Here is a 25,379-nt window from a genome sequence, read left to right as displayed (position 1 = left end):
TTCTTCTTCCTGTTTTCCAATTTGTATTACCATATCAAGAATTTAATGTAAGGAGGCCTTGAATGGCCTCACACACCAGTACAGTAGATGGTCGTATACGCACTTAAAAGTTGGATGCAATCCGCTAACCAAATCCTGAAGAAGAAGAAGAACTACGTAGCCAAATATTTGTATAACTAGAACAAAGATTTCTATAACTGAACCAAGATGAACCACAGCCAGTCGTTTCCAATGGGAACAAATGAGTCATAGTGGGCAGAACAAGCAAGGAGGTGGGCAGAGCCAAGCACGAGCTAGCGAGATCTTGGTCCGTTCTAGCAGACATCTGCATATTTCCGTTTGGGAACGCCTACTCTGTGAAGTGCGCGTGTGCAATAACTACAATTCTCCTTTGCACTCCTTTTAAACAACGTGATTTTTAAAAACTTTGGCAAAGGGTAAAGTCTACAAAATCTATTCCACTCTGTTCATAGCATATTTTAGTTTTGGGAACAGAAAACTGTATTGCGATCGAATGTTTCATCGATGAGAAACTGCAGAATGTCGGCCATATTCCATTTCCTTCAATCTTCTATCACTGCCGACCACTGGGCTTTCGCTCAATACCATATTTGGTAGTGAGTGGAAACGCCAAGTGGATGCTTCACATTTATACATCCGGTGAAATATCTGTCTCATTGTCACTGTGACGTAGCTGCTAGCTGACGTAGCTGCTAGCTGACTAATCTCTCGTGGACAGAACAGAGTATGTCTGTGTTGCCGAGATAGATAACTAACTAACTAACTAGCTGGCTGGCTGGCGTAGCAGTTAGTTTTGCTGCTATAGTATCTGATACACATTTTATTGCAGATTATGTTGTCTTTATAAGTAACGTTACTCAAGAGTAAACCAAAGAAAAAGATGCCTAACAAGAAAAACGGGATACCGGACAGGTAAATATGTAACGTTACCGTGTAAACTGGTAACGTAAACTCACTCACTTTTGTACATCGCCTTGGTACGTACAATTGAGCTTATTTTAGTGCCCCAAAAACGTAATACTTCCAGATCAACTGTAATGTCAATACCATTGTAAAGCCCAATTTCTCCCCTTTCCAACAGAATCAATTACATGACCCCCACGCTGCCCGTTTCGGCATGATTCAAGAAGGCAATGAGCCCCGTCGGGTCTTTTTAAAAATGGCGGGTGGGGAAGCGAAACTAATGCGTGATAGTGAGAAGGAGAGATGTTGTGTGGGAAAATTGCTTTTTTTCACTCGATCTGTCCAACTTATCACCTTATCGCCTCTAAAATGTAAATAAAACACTATAAAAAGTTTATATAATGTGTCATTACATACCTATTTGAAGGTTTGTGTCGAATTTGAATCGGGTTTTTAGGGCGGTGCTAAAGTGATCTTAGCGGCTTTGAGAATGATGAGAATGATGATCGCGTGCAATGATGACGCAAAAAAGAACTAGGTATCCCCCTTACCCCCGCCACTGTCCATTTCTTGTTTTTAAAGGATGAGAGAAGTGCTACACCTGGTGGAGAGAGATTGTAAGACAGAAATAGTTGCTTTATGCGTGCTGTACGTTACGGCATGACACGTCACGATGTAACGGAGGGTCCGTTTTTTTCAACTTTTCTCCAATACTATAGAGCCATTACCATGTCGATCAACGCTTGAATAGAAACGTAGTTCACACCCCAGATTTTGAAGTTAACACAGTCGCTACAGTCCCATTAGTTTTCATTGTACCCTCGTTTGAATGTTGCGGTTATGCACATTTGTACAAAATGGGGTGAGTTTACGTTAGCTAACTAATGCTGGACCTTGGCAACGGGACAGCGCTATAGACTAACTCTCTGTCATATTGATGCCCTGCTCTCCCATACAGATGGGAAGACTACCAGGCAGTAGGGAAGAGGATACCTGGGATAAGGTTAATCTTGTTTAAAGTCCCTCAGAAACAGGTACAGGTAACTAAGTCAGAGTGTTTGTATGTGTTCAGTAGTCCTGGGGTTGTGTAAAACGGGTTTTGTGTGTGTGTGTTCGTGTGTGTGTGTTCGTGTGTGTGTGTTCGTGTTCGTGTTCCAGTCCCTGTGTTGTCGTGTAGAGCGTTCTGAGGTGTTTGGTCCGTGGGAGCTGATGCAGATTCTGGAAAAAGACGACAGGACCTGACACTGATCATAGACCTCACTTTTACAACACGCTACTACAATCCTGAGGTATACACACATGCAAACACACACAAACACACACACAATGACTGTATATAGTGTGTGTGTGTGTGTGTGTGTGTGTGTGTGTGTGTGTGTGTGTGTGTGTGTGTGTGTGTGTGTGTGTGTGTGTGTGTGTGTGTGTGTGTGTGTGTGTGTGTGTGTGTGTGTGTGTGTGTGTGTGTGTGTGTGTGTGTGTGTGTGTGTGTGTGTGTGTGTGTGTGTGTGTGTGTGTGTGTGTGCGTGTGTGTGTGTGTGTGTAGGACCTTCCAGACAAATCTTCACAGCAGGTCAAGAAGTTCCCAGCGATCCCACAATCCTTACTTCAAACGTGCCGTCCGCAGGTTCCTACAAGACAACACACACAATGGTCAGTCATTTACATTTTAGTCACTTATCAGATGTTCTTATCCAGCAACTTAACAGTTAGTGTGCATTAATCTTAAGATACTGTAGCTAGGTGGGACAACCACATATCATAGTAAAAAAAAATCTCAATGAAGTAGCTATCAGCAAAGTCAGAGCTAGTAAGGGGGAAGAAAGTCAAATGTGAGTGTTAGTTCACAAAAGGGATTATTTAAGATATTCTTCCATGAGGTAGGGTTTCAGATGTCTTCGGATGATGGGCAGGGACTTAGCTTAGCAGAGAAGAGCTTTGACTTGGCAGGACTCGGGTTGGGGTGTAAGGTTTAAGCATAGCCTGAAGGTAGGGAGGGGCAGTTCCTCTTGTTGCTCCATAGGCTAGCACCATGGTCTTGTAGTGGAGGCAAGCTCCGAATGGAAGCCAGTGGAGTGTGCGGAGGAGCAGGGTGACATGGGAGAACTTGGGAAGGTGTGACACACACAGTCACCCTCACAGGTGATTAGTGAAACTGATTAGTTCATCATGAACACATCAGCAGGAAGACAAGAGGATGTTGAACATATTTATTATCTTTCTCTTTCACAGATAAGCTGATCGGATTGCACTGTACTATTTATTTATTTCATTTATTTCACCTTTATTTAACCAGGTAGGCAAATTGAGAACACGTTCTCATTTACAATTGCGACCTGGCCAAGATAAAGCAAAGCAGTTCGACACATACAACAACACATAGTTACACATGGAGTAAAACAAACATACAGTCAATAATACAGTGAAAAATAAGTCTATATACAATGTGAGCAAGTGAGGTGAGATAAGGGAGGTGAAGGCAAACAAAATATATATATAAATAAATACAAATATAAAAAAGGCCATGGTGGCGAAGTAAATACAATATAGCAAGTAAAAAATAAAAAATAAACACTGGAATGGTTGGTTTGCAGTGGAAGAAAGTGTAAAGTAGAGATAGAAATAATGGGGTGCAAAGGACCAAAATAAATAAATAAATACAGTAGGTAAAGAGGTAGTTGTTTGGGCTAAATTATAGATGGGCTATGTACAGGTGCAGTAATCTATGAGCTGCTCTGACAGCTGGTGCTTAAAGCTAGTGAGGGAGATAAGTGTTTCCAGTTTCAGAGATTTTTGTAGTTCGTTCCAGTCATTGGCAGAAGAGAACTGGAAGGAGAGGCGGCCAAAGGAAGAATTGGTTTTGGGGGTGACCAGAGAGATATACCTGCTGGAGCGCGTGCTACGAGTGGGTGCTGCTATGGTGACCAGTGAGCTGAGATAAGGCGGGGCTTTACCTAGCAGAGACTTGTAGATGACCTGTAGCCAGTGGGTTTGGCGACGAGTATGAAGCGAGGGCCAACCAACGAGAAAGTACAGGTCGCAGTGGTGGGTAGTATATGTGGCTTTGGTGACAAAACGGATGGCACTGTGATAGACTTCATCCAATTTATTGAGTAGGGTTTTGGAGGCTATTTTGTAAATGACATCACCGAAGTCGAGGAGAAGTCGAGTCAGTTTTACAAGGGTATGTTTGGCAGCATGAGTGAAGGATGCTTTGTTGCGGAATAGGAAGCCAATTCTAGATTTAACTTTGGATTGGAGATGTTTGATGTGAGTCTGGAAGGAGAGTTTACAGTCTAACCAGACACCTAGGTATTTGTAGTTGTCCACATATTCTAAGTCAGAGCCGTCCAGAGTAGTGATGTTGGACAGGCGGGCAGGTGCAGGCAGCGATCGGTTGAAGAGCATGCATTTAGTTTTACTTGTATTTAAGAGCAATTGGAGGCCACGGAAGGAGAGTTGTATGGCATTGAAGCTCGCCTGGAGGGTTGTTAACACAGTGTCCAAAGAAGGGCCAGAAGTATACAGAATAGTGTCGTCTGCGTAGAGGTGGATCAGAGAATCACAACCAGCAAGAGCGACATCATTGATGTATACAGAGAAGAGAGTCGGTCCAAGAATTGAACCCTGTGGCACCCCCATAGAGACTGCCAGAGGCCCGGACAACAGATCCTCCGATTTGACACACTGAACTCGATCAGAGAAGTAGTTGGTGAACCAGGCGAGGCAATCATTAGAGAAACCAAGGCTGTCGAGTCTGCCGATGAGGATGTGGTGATTGACAGAGTCAAAAGCCTTGGCCAGGTCAATGAATACGGCTGCACAGTATTGTTTCCTATCGATGGCGGTTAAGATATCGTTTATGACCTTGAGCGTGGCTGAGGTGCACCCATGACCAGCTCTGAAACCAGATTGCATAGCGGAGAAGGTATGGTGGGATTCGAAATGGTCGGTAATCTGTTTGTTGACTTGGCTTTCGAAGACCTTAGAAGACCTTACTACTCATGGTCTCAATAGGACAGACTACTTGGTCTGTAGGTAAGGAGCGTTTAGCAGATTTTGTGGAGTGTCTGGTAGATTCTACATGTGCTTACAGTATATAACCTTCCTCTTTTCCTCCTCTCTTCCTCCTCCCTTTCTCTCACTTCTCTCTCTTTTCTTCCTCTTACTCTCTCTTCTCTTCAGGTATCTGATAGGTGTAGATGGGATGGATCCTAAAGAGGCTGGAGAGTGTGAGTACTGAACCTCCTTTTAAGAATTGTGTGTGTGCACGCACGCATGGGTGTGTAATGTTCTCTCCCTGTGTTATTCCAGTGTTTAACTCTTCGCGGGCCCACTCCATAGAGAGAGAGAACTACCTGAAAGACCTACAGACTGGGCCAAAGAGAAGGTAGTCTCTGTCTGTCATTGTGTATGTGTTGGTCAGTCGTTCTTTATATCTCTATCGTTGTTTGTCATCAATACTTTCCTGTATCCATCCCTCTCTCCCTCCTTCTGCAGTAACTATGGGATGGAGAAGTCGGAGCAGGAGCCAATCAGAGGCTACTCTGGCAGTCGGCATGACAATATTCCGGACGGTCCTGCCCACCACCATGACAGACATTATGACAGGCATTACGACCACAACCGCTCTGTGTAAGCACCCTGATCTCTAACTAGCACCATGACAGGCATTATGACAGGCATTACGACCACAACCGCTCTGTGTAAGCACCCTGACCTCTAACTAGCACCATGACAGGCATTACGACCACAACCACTCTGTGTAAGCACCCTGACCTCTAACTAGAGCTGGGCGATATGGGCAAAGTATCGCGATAACGCTAAATTTAACAAGTTATAACAAATGTACACATTTTTTTATATTACCCTTAACATTTCTACTACTACTTTGAATGTTGTAGCTATAAACTGTCCCATTAACAGTCACTCATATTAGCAAACTTATTTATTTTCAAACTTAAAATTTCTCTAATAGAACCCTGTACATTATTTGTCGTAATGAACGATATCAGCAAAATATTTTCAGTTTATCGTCCCAGCTCTACCTCTCACCCCTATATACTACGCCTCTAACTATATATTTAAGTAATAAGGCCTGTGGCGGTGTGGTATATGGCCATTATACTACGGCTTAGGGCTGTTCTTAGGCACGACGCAACGTGGTATATTTGCAATATAACATAAACCCCGAGGTGCCTTTTTGCTATTATAAACAGGTTACCAACGTAATTGGAACAGTAAACAAGTAGTTTTCCGTCATAGCCGTGTTATTTTTGCCTAGTATAAACTGGGTGGTTTGAGCCCTGAATTCTGATTGGATGAAAGCCATGGTATATCAGACGGTATACCACGGGTATGACAAAACATTTATTTTTACTGCTCTAATTACTTTGGTAACCAGTTTATAATAGCAATAAGGCACCTCGAGGGTTTGTGGTATATGGCTAATATACCACGGCTAAGGGCTGTGTCCAGGCACTCTGTGTTGCGTTGTGCATAAGAACAGCCTTTAGCCGTGGTATATTGGCCATATACCACACCTCCTCGGGCCTTATTGCTTAAATATACCAAAGCTTTCAACGAATCAGCATCCAGGAGCCAAACTACCCGGTAGTAGACTTCTATGACTTTTGGAACATTATAAGTGAACATGATAAGTGGGTTTGTCTGTGTGTGTTGCACACAATTTGGGGAAATTCTTTCCTTCTTAATGTGTTTGAGCCAATCAGTTGTTGTGACAAGGTAGGGGTGGTGCACAGAAGATAGCCCTATTTGATAAAATACCAAGTCCATATTATGGCAAGAACAGCTCAAATAAGCAAAGAGAAATGACAGTCCATCGTTAATTTAAGACATGAAGGTCAATCAATCCAGAAAATTTCAAGAACTTTGAAAGTTTGTTCAAGTGCAGTCGCAAAAACCATCAAGCGCTATGATGAAACTGGCTCTCATGAGCACCGCCACAGCAAAGGAAGACCCAGAGTTACCTCTGCTGCAGAGGATAAGTTCATTAAAGTTACCAGCCTCAGAAATTGCAGCCCAAATAAATGCTTCACAGAGTTCAAGTAACAGACACATCTCAACATCAACTGATGAGACTGCGTGAATCAGGCCTTCATGGTCGAATTGCTGCAAAGAAACCACTACTAAAGGACACCTATAAGAAGACTTGCTTGGGCCAAGAAACACGAGAAATGGAGATTAGACTAGTGAAAATCTGTCCTTTGGTTTGATGAGTCCAAATTTGCGATTTTTGGTTCCAAACGCCGTGTCTTTGTGAGACGCAGAGTAGGTGAAGCATGGAGGAGGTGTGATGCCATGGAGGTGCTTTGCTGGTGCTTTGCTGGTGACACTGTCTGGGATTTATTTAAAATTCAAGCCACACTTAACCAGCATGGCTACCACAGCATTCTGCAGCGATACGCCATGCCATCTGATTTGCGCTTAGTGGGACTATCATTTGTTTTTCAACGGGAAAACACAGGAAACACCTCCATGCTGTGTAAGGGCTATTTGACCAGGAAGGAGAGTGATGGAGTGCTGCATCAGATAACCTGGCCTCCGCAATCACTGATCTCAACCCAATTCAGATGGTTTGGGATGAGTTGGACCGCTGACTGAAGGAAAAGCAGCAAACAAGTGCTCAGCATATGTGGGAACTCCATCAAGACTGTTGGAAAAGCATTCCAGGTGAAGATGATTGAGAGAATGCAAAGCTATCATCAAGGCAAAGGGTGGTTACTTTGAAGAATCTAAAATATGAAATATATTTTGATTTGTTTGACACTTTTTGGTTACTACATGATTCCATATGTGTTATTTCATAGTGTTGATGTCTTCACCATCATTCTACAATGCAGAAAATAGTACAATTAAAGAAAATACCTTGAATGAGTAGGTGTGTCCAATCCTTTGGCTGGTACTGTTGTGGTGGAAATTCTACCTTTAACTAATAATGAGGAGAGGCAAAGTCATTAATCAATCAAGGTATTACTTTTATTATAAACTTATTATAATAAGGATGCTGGTTTCACCACCCACACAGGTGAAATGGAGTGATAGCCTGCTGGTACAAAGAGTACATGAGCATTTATATAGTCAAGATACCCCATGCAAGGATCTGCAAAAAACGTGACCCTATGTATGTGTGTGTGAGGGGAGACAACTGGGTGAAAAGGTTGCCTCAGTCTGTCGCAACTGAGTGAGGATAATGGGGGCCAGAATGACAGGAAGTCACTCCAGACATACTTCCTCTAACAGTAGCTCAACGGTTACCCCAAGTTGGGCAAGCAAGCGCCTTTGACTGTCGGCCCAGATGATGTATGGTCGTACTGGTCACACACACAAAACATGAATCTTTCGCCCAGAAACAGGTTCCAAACAGAACAATAGCTCTATCATTGGTGTGCAGAATATAATACTGCCCTGTCTCCACTTAACCTGTCTCGGACTGGGGAATGAAATTGCAGGGCGCCAAATTCAATCAACAGAAATCTCATAATTCAATTTTCTCAAACATACAAGTATTAGACACCATTATTATTTTTTATTAATTTTTTATTTTTTTATCCCCTTTTCTCCCCAATTTTCGTGGTATCCAATCGCTATTAATTACTATCTTGTCTCATCGTTACAACTCCCGTACGGGCTCGGGAGAGACGAAGGTCGAAAGCCATGTGTCCTCCGAAGCACAACCCAACCAAGCCGCACTGCTTCTTAACACAGCGCGCCTCCAACCCGGAAGCCAGCCGCACCAATGTGTCGGAGGAAACACCGTGCACCTGGCCCCCTTGGTTAGCGCGCACTGCGCCCGGCCCGCTACAGGAGTCGCTGGAGCGCGATGAGACAAGGATATCCCTACCGGCCAAACCCTCCCTAACCCGGACGACGCTAGGCCAATTGTGCGTCGCCCACGGACCTCCCGGTCGCGGCCGGCTGCGACAGAGCCTGGGCGCGAACCCAGAGACTCTGGTGGCGCAGCTAGCACTGCGACCACAGTGTCCGATTTCAAAAAAGCTTTTCGGCAAAAGCAGAACATATCATTATGTTAGGTCAGCAACTAGTCACAGAAAGCATACAGCAATTTTCCAACCAAAGAGAGGAGTCACAAAAAGCAGAAATATTGATAAAATGAATCACTAACCTTTGATATTCTTCATCAGATGACACTCCCGGGACAACATGTTACACAATACATGTTCATATTTATATCCAAAAACCTCAGTTTACATTTGGCTTTGCCGCCAAAACATCCCGTGAATTTGCAGAGAGCCACATCAAATCACAGAAATACTCATAATAAACATTGATAAAAGATACAAGTTTTATTCACAGATTTAAAGATATACTTCTCCTTAATGCAACCGCTGTGTCAGATTTCAAAAAAACTTTACGGAACAAGCAAACCATGCAATAATCTGAGTACGGCGCTCAGACGACAAATCAACCCAAAGAGATATCCGCCATGTTGGAGTCAACATAAGTCAGAAACAGCATTAGAAATATTCACTTACCTTTGATGATCTTCATCAGAATGCACTCCCAGGAATCTCAGTTCCACAATAAATGTTTGATTTGTTCCATAAAGTCCATAATTTATGTCCAAATTACTCCTTTTGGTTCACGCGTTCAGTACACAATCTAAACTCACGATGCGCGGGCAGGTCCAGGCAAAAGTTCAGACGCCTGCCATATGAGTTCTGTTATACTCACAGACATCATTTAAACAGTTTTAGAAACTTTAGAAAATAATATGCATATATTAAGAACTGGGACTGAGTAGCAGGCAGTTTACTCTGGGCACGCTTTTCATCCAAACGTGAAAATGCTGCCCCCTATCCATAACAAGTTTTAAGCTAAGAGGAACCAGTTAGTTTCTGTCAGCTCTTGGCTGAGCTCCCAGATATCATGGGGTCATGCTACACACACAGAACAGTTAGAACAAGCCTCTTATTAATGCACACACACTTATCTATCTTATATCAGTTGGTTTCGTTAACAATCTCAAGCCCAATGCCTAGGCTTAAAGATGGATATTTTAGTACACAAGCATTAGTAAGGTTGAACAGAAAAGGCCCTCACATTCCCCAATCAAGAAACTACGTTTCTTCTAAACCTTCAGTTAAATCCTTACAGTGTTAAAATAATCACAAAACAATAAAATGAAAATAATAAAAGAAAAAAGCGACTACAATTTATTTTTAGTTTTAAATACCTTCTGGTGCTCGGCACTGCCACACATGGTAAATAACCTCCTTTGGGTTACTGAGTTTAAACCCTTTCTGCCGTCAGCACAGTCTTCTCTACATCAAATAATATTCAGGTAATGACCATTGACTCTGGGACCACATCTTCCCTTTAAACACCATCTGCAGTTGCCCCTCTTAAGACAACGTTTACAAACCAAATGTAATTTGGTAATTGGATATAGGTAAAATAGATTAGGATCAGTTTACCCTCTCCATTCACCAGGTCATGCTGAGAATAGTGTCAACATTCAAAATTTGAATGGCAATGCTTCAGTGATTCCCATTAGTCCTAGTACTCAAAGTTTAAAAACCCTCAGCTTAGCACACATCGACACACTGGCAGAATGTACATTTATATAAACATACAGTATGATTATCCATAATTATAGTATTCACTTTCTTATCATGATTATAACCACAGATCAGTATCCCAATGCATTCTTAATTTAAATTACTTTACATTTAGCAGTGTGTAGACCGCTATAATTAACTTGATACCCCAAATTAAAGACTAGCCTAAATCAATTCTGGGAAAAGTTGACCCCCACCCCTTCATGCACTCAATCTTCTGGCGTCTGTTCATAGTCTTCTTCAGATAGCTTCATTGTTCAAGTGGATGGCCCATTATAATGTTTCAATTTCAACGTCTCACCTGGGCCGCCCCCACCTTTACCACCCATTATATCTTGACCATTTGCCAACCAGCATACCGGCAACATGAGAGAAGTTTTGAAATGGATCTTGTCACAAGCCGGCTCATAGCCTGTGACAAAAATGAGGGGACACGAACAACAGGTATAGGCCAATTAAAAGTGTTCTTTATTATAAACAAAACTATTAACTTAAAACTAAGAAAAAGGAATGAGGTGTGGAAGTATCAGAATGTAAGGTGTATGTAAAGTGCATGGATGCGTGAATATGTGTGTGTGAACATGACTGAGTGAAAACTATGCAAAACTACAAAGGAACAAACAAAACATGAGCATACCTGGAGGAGCAGAGAGAGAGAGAGAGAGAAGTGATTAGTGACAGTTTAAATACTTAGAGCCCAGGTGACTCCAATCACTAACGACCCTCCTCTGCCTGCAGGAGGAACCGCCCCTGCACTGCAGAGGAGGAGCCGTGACAACATGCTACATGCTTACTCCAGATGGACTCCTGTCACACCCCTGAGAGAAAAAGAAGTTGATAGCTTTGATTGGATGCTGTACACCGGTTGCTGGCTCGGACTCAGGTCTCTCGGTAGAAGTGGTGCGGACAGGGCCGTATTGAACGCCTTTCTTGCTCTTCTTCAGCCGGTTAGAGGGGGTTTTGAGGTTCACACCTTCTAGTGGTCAAATTATTCCTTCCATCTATTAAGACACCGACCGTAGTCACCCTCACGATAACATCGAGAGAGGACAGATCAGAACAACAGTTTGGTTCAGTTCATTTCTGATTCAGGAAATCCAAAAAATGATTACTTTGACCAATTATTCTTAATACAAATCTCTAAACACATGTCAAAGAGAATAACAACACATTCTGTTGAAGCCATTTTTTTCAAATTGGCTTATACTCCCCATCACACTGTCAACGTCATCACAGAGTCACAGGATCAGGAAGTCAGATCCCTAACCCATCGGGAGAAATCCCAACAATCCAACAAACCCAATCGGGTGAGATTTGTATCGAAACAGAACAGAACAAGCAACACAACAATACACTCCTTCATGTATCACTCGATACACTCCTATATATCACTATTCCTCCATTTTGACATAAGACTCACAATGTGAGTAATGTGTAAAAAAAATAAAACAAAACCATTTCAAATGACAAAATCGAATTAGAATCACTACCCATAATAACTCCATAAAGAAATAAAAAGAAAAATGTTCCCATACAGTCATAGTAAAATAGACTTAAGACAGCCTACCCTTATTCAAAGGCAACGCCCTCTTTTTCCCATTGGTCCGAATCACAAATAGGGCTTCAGAAATTAAAAACTTCAGAAATTCCATGTGTGTGCCCCTTTTAAGATACCTCGGCACTAACCTGTGAAAACCCACTAACCCAAATGAAATAGTCACTCAATAAGTCAAACACGGTATTAACACCACTAACAAATATTCATAACAAATGTGTTTTGAGTGGGTATTTGCAAAACATATGGAAAAAACAAACAAAAATGGCCAGGCCAGTTCCCTTTAGAAAATCTATTTCAGGATAAGATGACAAAAAAATGATCACGAGATTAAAACACCCAAGGTTCTCTGAGTTTGCAAGGAGTATTTTTAATTTATTACCCTTTAGACTCCATTGTCTTTAATTCTCGCAAGGATTGTCCAACCCCAAAATCGGCTCCATTTCCTCCCATGTCAAATTATCCTGGTGTCGTTACTGGACCAATGTCCAATGACATTGGTCATAGCTATATCGCCTTAGATTATGGCCCTTTCCGGTAATGTCATCACTTCCACTTGATTTAGTAAACATATAAACCTGTTGTTTAACAAATCTAGAACCTTCAAAAAGTCTGCTGTCCTATCAGCGTAATAGTAAAAATAAAACATTTACTTGGATCTACTTTAATTTTAAGCACTGTTCCCCACAATGGAAATAGATTATCATTTGAGAATACAATAACTTCTTGCTCAAATTCAATGGTGTTACCTAAACTATAAAACCCAGCAACACTAATCAGAAACTATCAAAGAACGTTTCCGATTCAACTATTCAGACCTCTGCTGCAAATGTCCCACTGCGTCCCTTCCATCTATAAGTACCTAGGTGTCTGGCTAGACTGCAAACTCTCCTTCCAGACTCATATCAAACATCTCCAATCCAAAATCAAATCAAGAATCGGCTTTCTATTCCGCAACAAAGCCTCCTTCACTCACGCCGCCAAACTTACCCTAGTAAAACTGACTATCCTACCGATCCTCGACTTCGGCGATGTCATCTACAAAATAGCTTCCAATACTCTACTCAGCAAACTGGATGCAGTTTATCACAGTGCCATTCGTTTTGTTACTAAAGCACCTTATACGACCCACCACTGCGACCTGTACGCCCTAGTCGGCTGGCCCTCGCTACATGTTCGTCGTCAGACCCACTGGCTCCAGGTCATCTACAAGGCTATGCTAGGTAAAGTGCCGCCTTATCTCAGTTCACTGGTCACGATGGCTACACCCACCCGCAGCACGCGCTCCAGCAGGTGTATCTCACTGATCATCCCTAAAGCCAAAACCTCATTTGGACGCCTTTCCTTCCAGTTCTCTGCTGCCTGCGACTGGAACGAATTGCAAAAATCTCTGAAGTTGGAGACTTTTATCTCCCTCAACAACTTTAAAAATCTGCTATCCGAGCAGCTAACCGATCGCTGCAGCTGTACATAGTCCATCTGTAAACTACCCACCCAATTTACCTACCTCACCCCCCATACTGCTTTTATTTATTTACTTTTCTGCTCTTTTGCACACCAGTATCTCTTCTTGCACATGATCATCTGATGATTTATCACTCCAGTGTTAATCTGCTAAATTGTAATTATTTGATTTATTGCCTACCTCATGCCTTTTGCACACATTGTATATAGATTCTCTTTTTTTTCTACCATGTTATTGACTTGTTTATTGTTTACTCCATGTGTAACTCTGTGTTGTCTGTTCACACTGCTATGCTTTATCTTGGCCAGGTCGCAGTTGCAAATGAGAACTTGTTCTCAACTAGCCTACCTGGTTAAATAAAGGTGAAATAAAAAAATAAAATAAAATTATAGCCCAGTGAGCACGACTCACTTTCACCAGCGGACTAAAACAATGCATTAGTAGTCTATCCAAAAACCACCAATAACTAATAACATATTTCCATTCAAATTATTAGAAGGCATTCCAGTCTACCCAAACAATATTACTCTATATTTTTAATACCAATGTCACCGCCGTCAACAGAAGTAGACCAAAGCGCAGCGTGGTGAGCGTACATATTCCTTTATTTATATGATGCCAGCAAAAACAATAAACAATCCAAAACAACCGTGAAGCTAAAGGGCTATGTGCCACAAACAAAGTTAAAAGGGCTACCTAAGTATGGTTCTCAATCAGAGACAACGATAGACAGCTGTCCCTGATTGAGAACCCTACCCGGCCAAAACATAGAAATACAAATAATAGAACTAAAGAACATAGAATACCCACCCCAAATCACACCCTGACCAAACCAAATAGAGACATAAAAAGGATCTCTAAGGTCAGGGTGTGACAACCAACCTCTGCTTCACACTTATTAATGACTTTAAAATGAACATGTAATGCGCCGAATAAAATGCATCCGTCAATTCATAAGGAAAAAATGTATTTAGATGGGAGCTAATAGTTCACAATGATAGAGCCTCTTTCTGTCCACAACATCAATCCATTGCTGTTGTAGCCTTGTATTATCATGCAATAATTAATACTCATATATAGTTAAAAATTATGATCATGGTCACAGATCTATCGCAATTTCCTATCCGCTATTATTAGAATTCATTAGATTTCGTGACTGTCCCTTCTGATTTGTCTACAGGTAATAAAACTAACACTTCCAATTTTTAACGAGCATATATTCAGTCCATATCATTAATATTTGATTCAGTGATTTAAATTACGACATCATTACTAGTAGCCTATTCTATCAGGCGATTAGAGTCGTTCAAAATCGAACTAAGCAAGCTGTAAAATCATCCAGTTTATATCTTACAACAAACACTGCTATAACTTTCTAAGAAAAAACATAGCAATAGTTGAAATTACAGTCAGTAACATAGACCCAATGCTATTGAAATAAGTCCCGCAAATAACCCAATTATAATGGTCTGTAGTCTTAACATCTGGCACATAATAACGACACAATTTCCCCCGAAAATAGCCTTAAAGTTCGTTCAAGTGTTTCTCTGCAGAGATTTTCACATGTGCAAAGGGGATTTACTGACAATCATAGCAGTCAAACAAATTAAATCGACATACGTTGACTCAAAACCAGATCTTGCGCCTTGTCATAAAAGCAGATTATCTTTTCTCATGCAACATATTTAAATTACTTTAGTACATCACATTAGCTCCGCAAAGATAATTTGTTTGATGGAAATCCTAATTTGGCTTTGTATGACGGTATAAGTTACGTCGAGATTCCATCTTAATCCGCTGTAAATGTATGGGAAAAGGATCTATTCAATAAATATAGCAACTCATCTCTTACTGCGGAAAATACATTTCCCAGGACTTAAGGGCAGTTTTCTCTAAATGTATTACCTGGACAGAGAAAATCCCATAAGCATTTAGACAGTCATATAATGCTTTAACCTTATCTCTTATCAAATGATCCATCAAGGGGATGGTTGGTCAATTTCTTCAACAGATGATCAGGTCTATATAATTATCAAACATACATTAGTAATGGAAAGGAAACACATGCTTTGTTTTAGTATTACAATTCTCCTTTAGTAATACAATTGTAGGCAGAAGTTGGTACAGAGTACAGTATACGATAGCTCTCCCCAGGTTCTGCAAAATGTCTAAGACATCCTGTAACTCATATAGCCTCCCCAGTCCTCCTTGCATGACTTTCCCTGGCAACAACATTTTAATAAATCTGACCTCCCCCTGACAGCAGCAACCATCTTGTCAGCAATTAAAAGCTCAGAAGTGAACAGGTCTAAGCATCTTCTGACAGGTAGCTGTTTTCATCAGGCCTGCGACAGCCTTGTGTTCTCAGAACCTCAGATAGCCATGTTTCCGGTTTCCGCCTTCTGATAGTGTCTGAAGGGCACAACACTGAAAACAGGTGTCTCCTAGAAGAGGAGACCTTACAGTTTATCATAACACAATGTATTAACCTTTAAAAGGTATGAGGCCTTGGTTTAACCCCTTCATGTCCAACTCAAACTCGGATTTATTATATTCCCACCCGACGTACGTCTACGTCTGGGTGCGCAAGTAAGTATATCATTTATCATTTAGTTCCATCATTACTTCATCAAATCTCTAGTAATCGATTATGCCCACATACAATTCATCAATTAAAAAAAAAAGGTAATATCTTTGTCACGGCTGTTGAAGAAAGTGGACCAAGAGACATAAAAAGGATCTCTAGGGCGTGACAATCTTCACAAAATCAATATATAAACGTAGAAATCTTAGGTTCTCACATTAATGAGCCACTCCATGTGCGTTTGAAATGACTCCCCCTTGCTACATGGCAGCTCTGCAAACACTCCCAGCAGAATCCAAAAACTCTAGACTTCCAGAATTATAGACATGCCACTACCCCGTCATATTCTATGATGGGCAGTGATGAATGGAACCCCAGGATAACGCTACATATTGAAACTTATTATCCAAATTTAAGTCAGTTTATTATACAAATTCCAATCTCTTATGCTAATTTCTATATGTTATTATCCAAACTTCAGATGAACACCGATTTCTACACTCAACTCTCATATCACATTCACACACACATAGGAACACGAACACACAGGAGAATGAGACAGACGAGGAAAACCGGCTGTTTTTAGATTTCAAAATCTTGGTCACTTGCAAGGGTTGCCAATATTACCCTTAGAGTATTGCCTAATCAATGGTCCCAGAACGGAATGTTGTCTCCGCACGGGAATGTTACCTATTGCAACCACTGTGGTACAAATCCTTTTATGTTTACCCAAATATGCAAAACTGCCGGCAGAGTACCCATGTCTCCTATCTAATTGGTTAACACGGTCCCAAAATCCAATAACAAAACACTCACAATAACATCTAGCAATAGTAACCCAGGGCATGCCTGTTTACCTCATTTACAACAAAACATTTTATCAATTACATACACATTATTAATTGAACTTCAAGCCAGATGTCTCTATATATCTGTATTGTTGGGTGTCTGTTTGAATGTTCTCTCACTCTCTCCAGGCCTCTCCACCAGAAGGGTTTGAATTACCAGACTCACGGTCACGACCTGCTCCCTACTCCTCTGCCTACTTTCGGCATGTGGTCCTCCCACCCCAACCTTTAACCGCCTCGTCCCCCTCACTTCAACAACTCCCAGTGGAGACCCCCCCAGCCACAGAACAACTGGAGGAGGCCCTACTCCCCAGAGGAAGACCGTAGGAGAGATGAGAACTGGAGATCATCCCACCATCACGAGGACGAGAGGAGGAGAAATCGCTATCCCCCGGCCCCCCCTTCCCCCATTCTCCCCCATTACTCCCCCGAGGGGTGGACTAATGAGCCTGAGGGGCACACGTCCTCCCTCCCCTCTGAAGAGATGAGTGGCCCACAGAGGAGAGTCCGCCCACAACACAGACACACGCAGAAGAGACTTTCCTAATGGAGAGAGCGAAGGAGAGCGGGGGAGTGCAGTAGGTGTATTCTTTAACTTTTTAAAAATGAAATATGAAGCTTACTGGGTGTGTTTGACTGGTACAGTTCCATGGGGGCTGAATTGTTTGATTTGCTTTTAAAAACAGGTTTTAGGTTTTAATCGAGAGATGACATGTTTTGAGACAGAGAGCGAAGCCTTAGTTCACTTACATAATGTGCCTGACTGACTGACTGACTTTTGGCTGACTGACTTGCTTCAGATAGACATTTGTTGCCAATGCCCTCTCTCAGTTCCATGTATGGATCAAGTATGACAGGGCAGGTCAGAGGTCACTCTGTCGTGTCAGACTGTCCTGCTCTGAGTGTTTTTGATCAAAGCTAATAAGGAAAATTGTGAGTTGGAACAACCTCTGGACTCATGATTTTACGTCCACTATGTCTTTCAACTCCATGGTCTGTTCCAACTGTAAATGCTACACTAACAATGAAATAATACTTTTTGAACTGATGTGGAGACTTCTAGTCTTCTGGGCCCATTTTTTCAGAAGTTATCTATCTGGATTTTGGCTATCGGATAGGATTAAATGCATAGAAATAGAAGGAATGAATTGAACGGGACTCCCCATTTGAGTCAATGATTTGTCCAATCTATTCATTCTATTTCATCATACCCTATAGGTGAAATCCAGATAACTTTTGAGAAACCTGGCCCTGTGATTTTCATAATCAGATTACATATTAAAAGGCTCCAGCAAAATACAGTTTCTGGTCAAAAATATAGTTTCTGGTTGCTGTCATGAACACTTGAAAAGCAAAATATGTGATATGTCCTGCCACTCCTAAGACTGATTTTAAGACAGACATTCCTGCCAATAGATAGATACAGTGCCTTCAGAAAGCATTCACACCCCTTGAGTGTTCCACATTTTGTTGTAAAACAAAGTGCGATTATAATGGACAGTGTCTCCTGACCCCTCCTGTCTCAGCCTCCAGTATTTATGCTGCAGTAGTTAATGTGTTGGGGGGCTAGGGTCAGTTTGTTATATCTGGAGGACTTCTCCTGTCTTATCCGGTGTCCTGTGTGGCCAAGATGTTCTGAGCTGGCACAGTCCGCCCTGGCTGGATGCCCACTCTTGCATGGCACTTGCAGGGGGCTGGCCTATAGCGCTCCGGGCTAGGTAAATTTTTTTTTTAACAAGGCAAGTCAGTTAAGAACAAAGTCTTATTTTCAATGACGGCCTAGGAACAGTGGGTTAACTGCCTTGCTCAGGGGCAGAACGACAGATTTTTACCTTGTCAGCTCAGGGATTCAATCTTGCAACATTTCGGTTACTAGTCCAACGCCCTAACCACTAGGATACCTGTCATGAGATGATAGGTCTACATGCTGTCACGCCCTGACCTTTGTTCCTTTTTTATGTCTCTATTTTGGTTTGGTCAGGGCGTGATTTTGTGTGGGCATTCTATGTTGTTTTGTGTTCTATGTTTTCTATTTCTGTGTGTTTGGCCGGGTGTGGTTCTCAATCAGAGGCAGCTGTCTATCGTTCTCTCTGATTGAGGACCATACTTAGGTAGCCTTTTCCCACCTGTGTTTGTGGGTAGTTGTTTTCTGTCTTTGTGTCTGTACCAGACAGGACTGTTTCGTTTCATTCTCTGTGTTATTTTGTTTAGTGTTCTGTTTTAATAAATTAACATGAACACTTACCACGCTGTGTTTTGATCCAATGATTCCTCATCTTCAGACGACGAACGTTACAGAACTACCCACCACCAACGGACCAAGCAGCGTGGCAACGAGGAGCAGAGGGTTCAGGGCTCCTGGACTTGGGAGGAGAAATTGGACGGTAAGGGACACTGGAGACAGGTTGGGGAATATCGCCGCCCGAAAAAAGAGCTGGAGGCAGCTTTAGCTGAGAGGCGGTGATATGAGGCAAGGCAGCGCAGCAGGCACGAGAGGCAGCCCCCAATTCTTTTTTTTGGGGGGAGGTACACGGGGAGATTGGCGGAGTCAGGCGATAGACCTGAGCCAACTCCCTGTGCTTACCGGAAGCAGCGTGGTACTGGTCAGGCACCGTGTTATGCGGTGAAGCGCACGGTGTCGCCAGTGCGCGCTCATGGTGTCGCCAGTGCGCGCTCATAGCCCGGAGCGCTATAGGCCAGCCCCCCGCAAGTGCCATGCGAGAGTGGGCATCCAGCCAGGGCGGACTGTGCCAGCTCAGCGTGTTTGGTCTCCGGTGCGCCGTTTCGGCCCAGGGTATCCTGCGCCGGCTCTGTATACTGTGTCTCCGGGGCGCTGGGAGGGTGCTGTTCGTCCTATGCCTGCGCGCCAAAAACCTGAGAAAAAAATCCAACCAGGAAGTGGGAAATTTGAGGTTTGTAGGTTTTCAACTCATCGCTTATCGAATACACAGTGGGATATGGGTCATTTTGCACTTCATACGGCTTCCACTAGATGTCAACAGTCTTTAGAACCTTGTCTGATGCTTCTACTGTGAAGTGGGGCCGAAGGAGAGGGGATTGAGTAAGGTCTATCATGAGCTGAACATGCGCTGATCATGCGCGTTCATGTGAGAGCGAGCTCTGTTCTATCGCATTTCTGAAGACAAAGGAATTCTCTGGTTGGAACATTATTGAAGATTAATGATAAAAACATCCTACAGATTGATTAAATACATCGTTTGACATGTTTCTACTGACTGTTACGGAACTTTTTGACATTTCATCTGCTTTTAGTGGACGTGCTTCGTGACTTTGGATTTGTTTACCAAACGCGCGAACAAAAGTAGCTACTTGGACATAAATAATGGACATTATCGAACAAAACAACAATTTATTGTGGAACTAGGATTCCTGGGAGTGCATTCTGATGAAGATCATCAAAGGTAAGGGAATATTTATAATGTAATTTCGTATTATTGCATGGTTTGCTTTTTCCGTAAAGTTTTTTTGAAATCTGACACAGCGGTTACATTAAGAACAAGTGTATCTTTAATTCTATGTAAAACATATATCTTTCATCAAAGTTTATGATGAGTATTTCTGTTATTTGATGTGGCTCTCTGCAATTTCTGCAATTTTTGGAGGCATTTCTGAACATGGCGCCAATGTAAACTGAGATTTTTGGATATAAATGTGCACATTATCGAACAAAACATAAATGTATTGTGTAACATGATGTCCTATGAGTGTCATCTGATGAAGATCATCAAAGGTTAGTGATTCATTTTATCTATATTTCAGCTTTTTGTGACTCCTATCTTTGGCTGGGAAAATGGGTGTGTGTTTTTTGGACTTGGCGGTGATCTAACATAATCATATGTTGTGTTCTCGCTGTAAAGCATTTTTTTTAAATCGGGCACGATGGGTAGATTAACAAGATGTTTATCTTTCATTTGCTGTATTGGACTTGTTAATGTGTGAAAGTTACATAATTCAAAAAAATATTTTTGAATTTCCCGCGCTGCCTTTTCAGCGGAATGTTGTCGAGGGGTTCCGCTAGCGGAACGTGTGTCCTAGAAAGGATATATATGTTTTAACCCCGCGTCCCCGCAGGAGGCCTTTTGGTAGGCCGTCATTGTAAATTATAATTTTTTCTTAACTGATTTGCCTAGTTAAATAAAGGTTACTTTTTTTTTTTTATACAAGAGCTCAGTGATACCAAAAAGTAGGAACTATGTTTTCATTGTTGATTGGCGGATGCTCGGGAATATTCCTACAAGATTTAAAAAATATTTTTTATTTTTTATTTTTTATTCATAATACAAAAATCAACAACTTACAATGCTACATCAAACATGTCTAACAAAACAAAACACAGATATGAACAAAAAATACTAAAAACATACAATAAAATAATAAAAAATTATAATAAGTAACAATTCTAGTGGAATTGTGTTCACTCTGAAATTATTCAGGAAGATGTTATTCTTGTTGTTATTCACTAGGGATAATGTCTTAACAAGATAATAACATTCAATCATATGTGTAATTTTGCTATACAATTCTGGAATTTTTGTTTGTGTATAAAGTATTTGGCAAGAAGAATAAAAAAAATCACAATCATTTCAATGGTCTTGTTATCATTGCAATAGTAACATATTATATCCTTCATGTCATAAACATGGGTAGTGTTCATAATGGTAAATAAGTATTCTGCAAGGTTTTCCCAAAATTCAGACACAAATTTACATTCAAAGAACAAGTGAGTCAGATTCTCACCTTTTTCCACAGAAAACGCAGATATCATCAATAGCCACGAATTTGGACAATGGATATATCTTATGTAGAATTTTAAAGTGCACTTCCTTAAATTTGTTTGGTATACAATATTTGTAAAGCCTTAAACCACTGGGAATGGCTTAGATCACACAAATAAACTCTCTGAAAGGTATTGGAAACTCTTTCAATGTTACAAATTGTTCATATGTAAGAATATTACCCCTGTTGTCAAAAACATCAGGAACAAAGTCAATATTCCTCTCATGCCAGCTGAGATAGAACAATGACTTATTCCTTACAGTTTTGTCTGAATTATTCCACAAAATAGCTTAAGTGGGGAAAAATTGTGCAGGAAACATATTTTCCTGGCAATTAAAGCTTGTTGGTGAAACCTAGCCAATTTAGCGGGTAATCTTTCAGGAATATAATTACATTTCAGTAAAAAACGAAGACCTCCCAATTTATTAAACACATTATTTGGAATGAAATACCATATTGATTCAGTATTGATCAAACATCTTTTCAACCAGTTGATCTGGAAAGTGTTATTTATGTCAACAAAACCCAACACTTCCAGACCTTCAGCTTTTTTATTACAGAGGACTAACTTCTTTAGTTTGTGAGACTTATTTTTCCAGATGAATTCAAGAAAGGTCTTGTTGATCTCTTTACAATTAGAGGGATTTACAAATAAAGATAATGAGGGGTACACAAAACGAGACAGTCCCTCTGCCTTGGACAGAAGTACTCTCCCAAGTGTAGAAAGATCCCTTTGTAGCCAATTATTAAAAATAGTTTTGGTTTTCTAAATTTTAGGAGAGAAATTCATGTTGTCTGACTAAGTGGTTTTTTGACAGATGTATTCCTAAATATTTAACACAGTCCTTTACACGAATATCTTCTATTTCTTTATCATCAGAGTCATATATACATAAGATTTCACATTTAGTGTGACGCTCGTTGAAAGATGAAGACCAAGGTGCAGTGTGGTAGGCGTACATTTGACTTTTATTTAAAATTACACACAAAAAAATAAAAATACAAACGAACGTAAAGCTCTGTAGCGCTAAACAGCAACTAAACAAAGACAAGATCCCACAACTGAAAGTGGGATAAAGGGCTGCCTAAGTATGGTCCCCAATCAGAGACAACGATAGACAGCTGCCTCTCGGGTTTCCGTCGTGTCCTCTCCTCCTGACCACGCTGCTTGGTCCGTTTGTGGTGGGATCTTCTGTTACGCTCGTTGAAAGATGAAGACCAAGGTGCAGCGTAGTAGGTGTACATTTTACTTTGATTTAAAATGACACCAAAAAAAATTAATAAATACAAACGAACGTAAAGCTCTGTAGCGCTAAACAGCAACTAAACAAAGACAAGATCCCACAACTGAATGTGGGAAATTGGCTGCCTAAGTATGGTCCCCAATCAGAGACAACGATAGACAGCTTCCTCTGATTTGGAACCATACCCGGCCAACAAAGAAATACAGTGGGGCAAAAAAGTATTTAGTCAGCCACCAATTGTGCAAGTTCTCCCACTTAAAAAGATGAGAGAGGCCTGTAATTGTCATCATAGGTACACTTCAACTATGACAGACAAAATGAGAAAAAAAATCCAGAAAATCACATTGTAGGATTTTTAATGAATTTATTTGCAAATTATGGTGGAAAATAAGTATTTGGTCAATAACAAAAGTTTACCTCAATACTTTGTTGGCAATGACAGAGGTCAAACGTTTTCTGTAAGTCTTCACAAGGTTTTCACACACTGTTGCTGGTATTTTGGCCCATTCCTCCATGCAGATCTCCTCTAGAGCAGTGATGTTTTGGGGCTGTTGCTGGGCAACACGGACTTTCAACTCCCTCCAAAGATTTTCTATGGGGTTGAGATCTGGAGACTGGCTAGGCCACTCCAGGACCTTGAAATGCTTCTTACGAAGCCACTCCTTCGTTGCCCGGGCAGTGTGTTTGGGATCATTGTCATGCTGAATGACCCAGCCACGTTTCATCTTCAATGCCCTTGCTGATGGAAGGAGGTTTTCACTCAAAATCTCACGATACATGGCCCCATTCATTCTTTCCTTTACACGGATCAGTCGTCCTGGTCCCTTTGCAGAAAAACAGCCCCAAAGCATGATGTTTCCACCCCCATGCTTCACAGTAGGTATGGTGTTCTTTGGATGCAACTCAGCATTTTTTGTCCTCCAACAATGTGATTTTCTGGATTTTTGTTCCTCATTTTGTCTGTCATAGTTGAAGTGATGAAAATTACAGGCCTCTCTCATCTTTTTAAGTGGGAGAACTTGCACAATTGGTGGCTGACTAAATACTTTTTTGCCCCACTGTAGACAACCTAGAATGCCCACCCAAATCACACCCTGACCTAACCAAATAGAGAAATAAAAAGGCTCTCTAAGGTCAGGGCGTGACATTTTGAAACATTCAGTTTTAATCCTGATGCAATAGAGAAAGCTGTGATAGCATTAAGGGCATGGGCGACCTGGTCTTTGTCTCTTAAAAAAGAGTAGTATCATCAGCCAGTTTGGGAAATTTTGATTTATTTGTTCAAATGGTTAAGCCATGCAGATATGCATTATTCAGAATATCTAGAGATAGAAGTTCCACAACCAAAATGAATAAAAATTGCGAAATTGGGCATCCCTGTCATACACTTCTGTTGATACTGAATCTTTTGGATGTATTAAGGTTTAGTAACCCATAACTATTTATATATTTTTAAAACAGCAATTGACTGATCAAATTTTCACCAAAACCCAAAAGTTTAACTTCTTCTTAATAGGGGGCGCTGTTTTCACTTTGGGAAAAAATCGTGCCCAAATTAAACGGCCTTGTACTCTGTTCTAGATCATACAATATGCATATTATTATTACTATTGGATAGAAAACACTCTGAAGTTTCTAAAACTGTTTGAATTATATCTGTGAGTAAAACAGAACTCATTTGGCAGCAAACTTCCAAACAGGAAGTGAAAATTCTGAAAATGGGGCTCTGTGTCAGGGCCTGCCTATTCAACTGGCTTATATTTATGGATCTGTATGCACTTCATACGCCTTCCACTAGATGTCAACAGGCAGTAGAATGTTGAATGGGGTGTCTAGCTTGATGTGAGACCGAATGAGAGCTTTTGGAGTGGCAGGTCCGCTCTTTTGTCAGTATTCAACTGCGCACCAGGGAACCTCACATTGTCTTCTGAAAAGCATTAGGTATACACGACGGAATGCTCCGGCTCTGATTTTATTGGATACATATGAGAAAAACATCATAAAGTAGGATTTTCAACTGAGTTTGACCAGTTTATTCGACGTTTATTGGGAATTTTGGAATTTTTCGTTCCAGGCGCAAAGATTTCTTGGACATGTGCCCTCCACATGGCTAGCCAAAGTTGCTAATTCGACAGAAGAAATGGACATTCTAAAACAAAACAACGATTTATTCTGGAACTAGGACTCCTTGCACAACATTCTGATGGAAGATCATCAAAAGTAAGAGAATATTTATGATGTTATTTCGTATTTTTGTGGTTTGTGTTGGCTCCAACAAAGCAGGAGAATTGGTGAGCGCTGTCTCACAATATTGCATGCTGTATGTTGTACTAAAGTTATTTTTTTAAATCTAACACAGCGGT

General features: G+C 41.1%; 1 pseudogene; it reads left to right on the top strand.

The window, feature by feature from the left end:
• Positions 1-901: 901 nt before the first annotated feature.
• LOC139543432 (RNA/RNP complex-1-interacting phosphatase-like) lies at positions 902-17,207 on the top strand (annotated as a pseudogene).
• Positions 17,208-25,379: the final 8,172 nt, after the last annotated feature.

Source organism: Salvelinus alpinus, chromosome 18 (assembly GCF_045679555.1).
Source record: "Salvelinus alpinus chromosome 18, SLU_Salpinus.1, whole genome shotgun sequence".
Classification (NCBI taxonomy): Eukaryota; Metazoa; Chordata; class Actinopteri; order Salmoniformes; family Salmonidae; genus Salvelinus; species Salvelinus alpinus.
The sequence above is the reverse complement of the archived record's forward strand: the minus strand, read 5'-3'. Positions and strand labels throughout refer to the sequence as shown.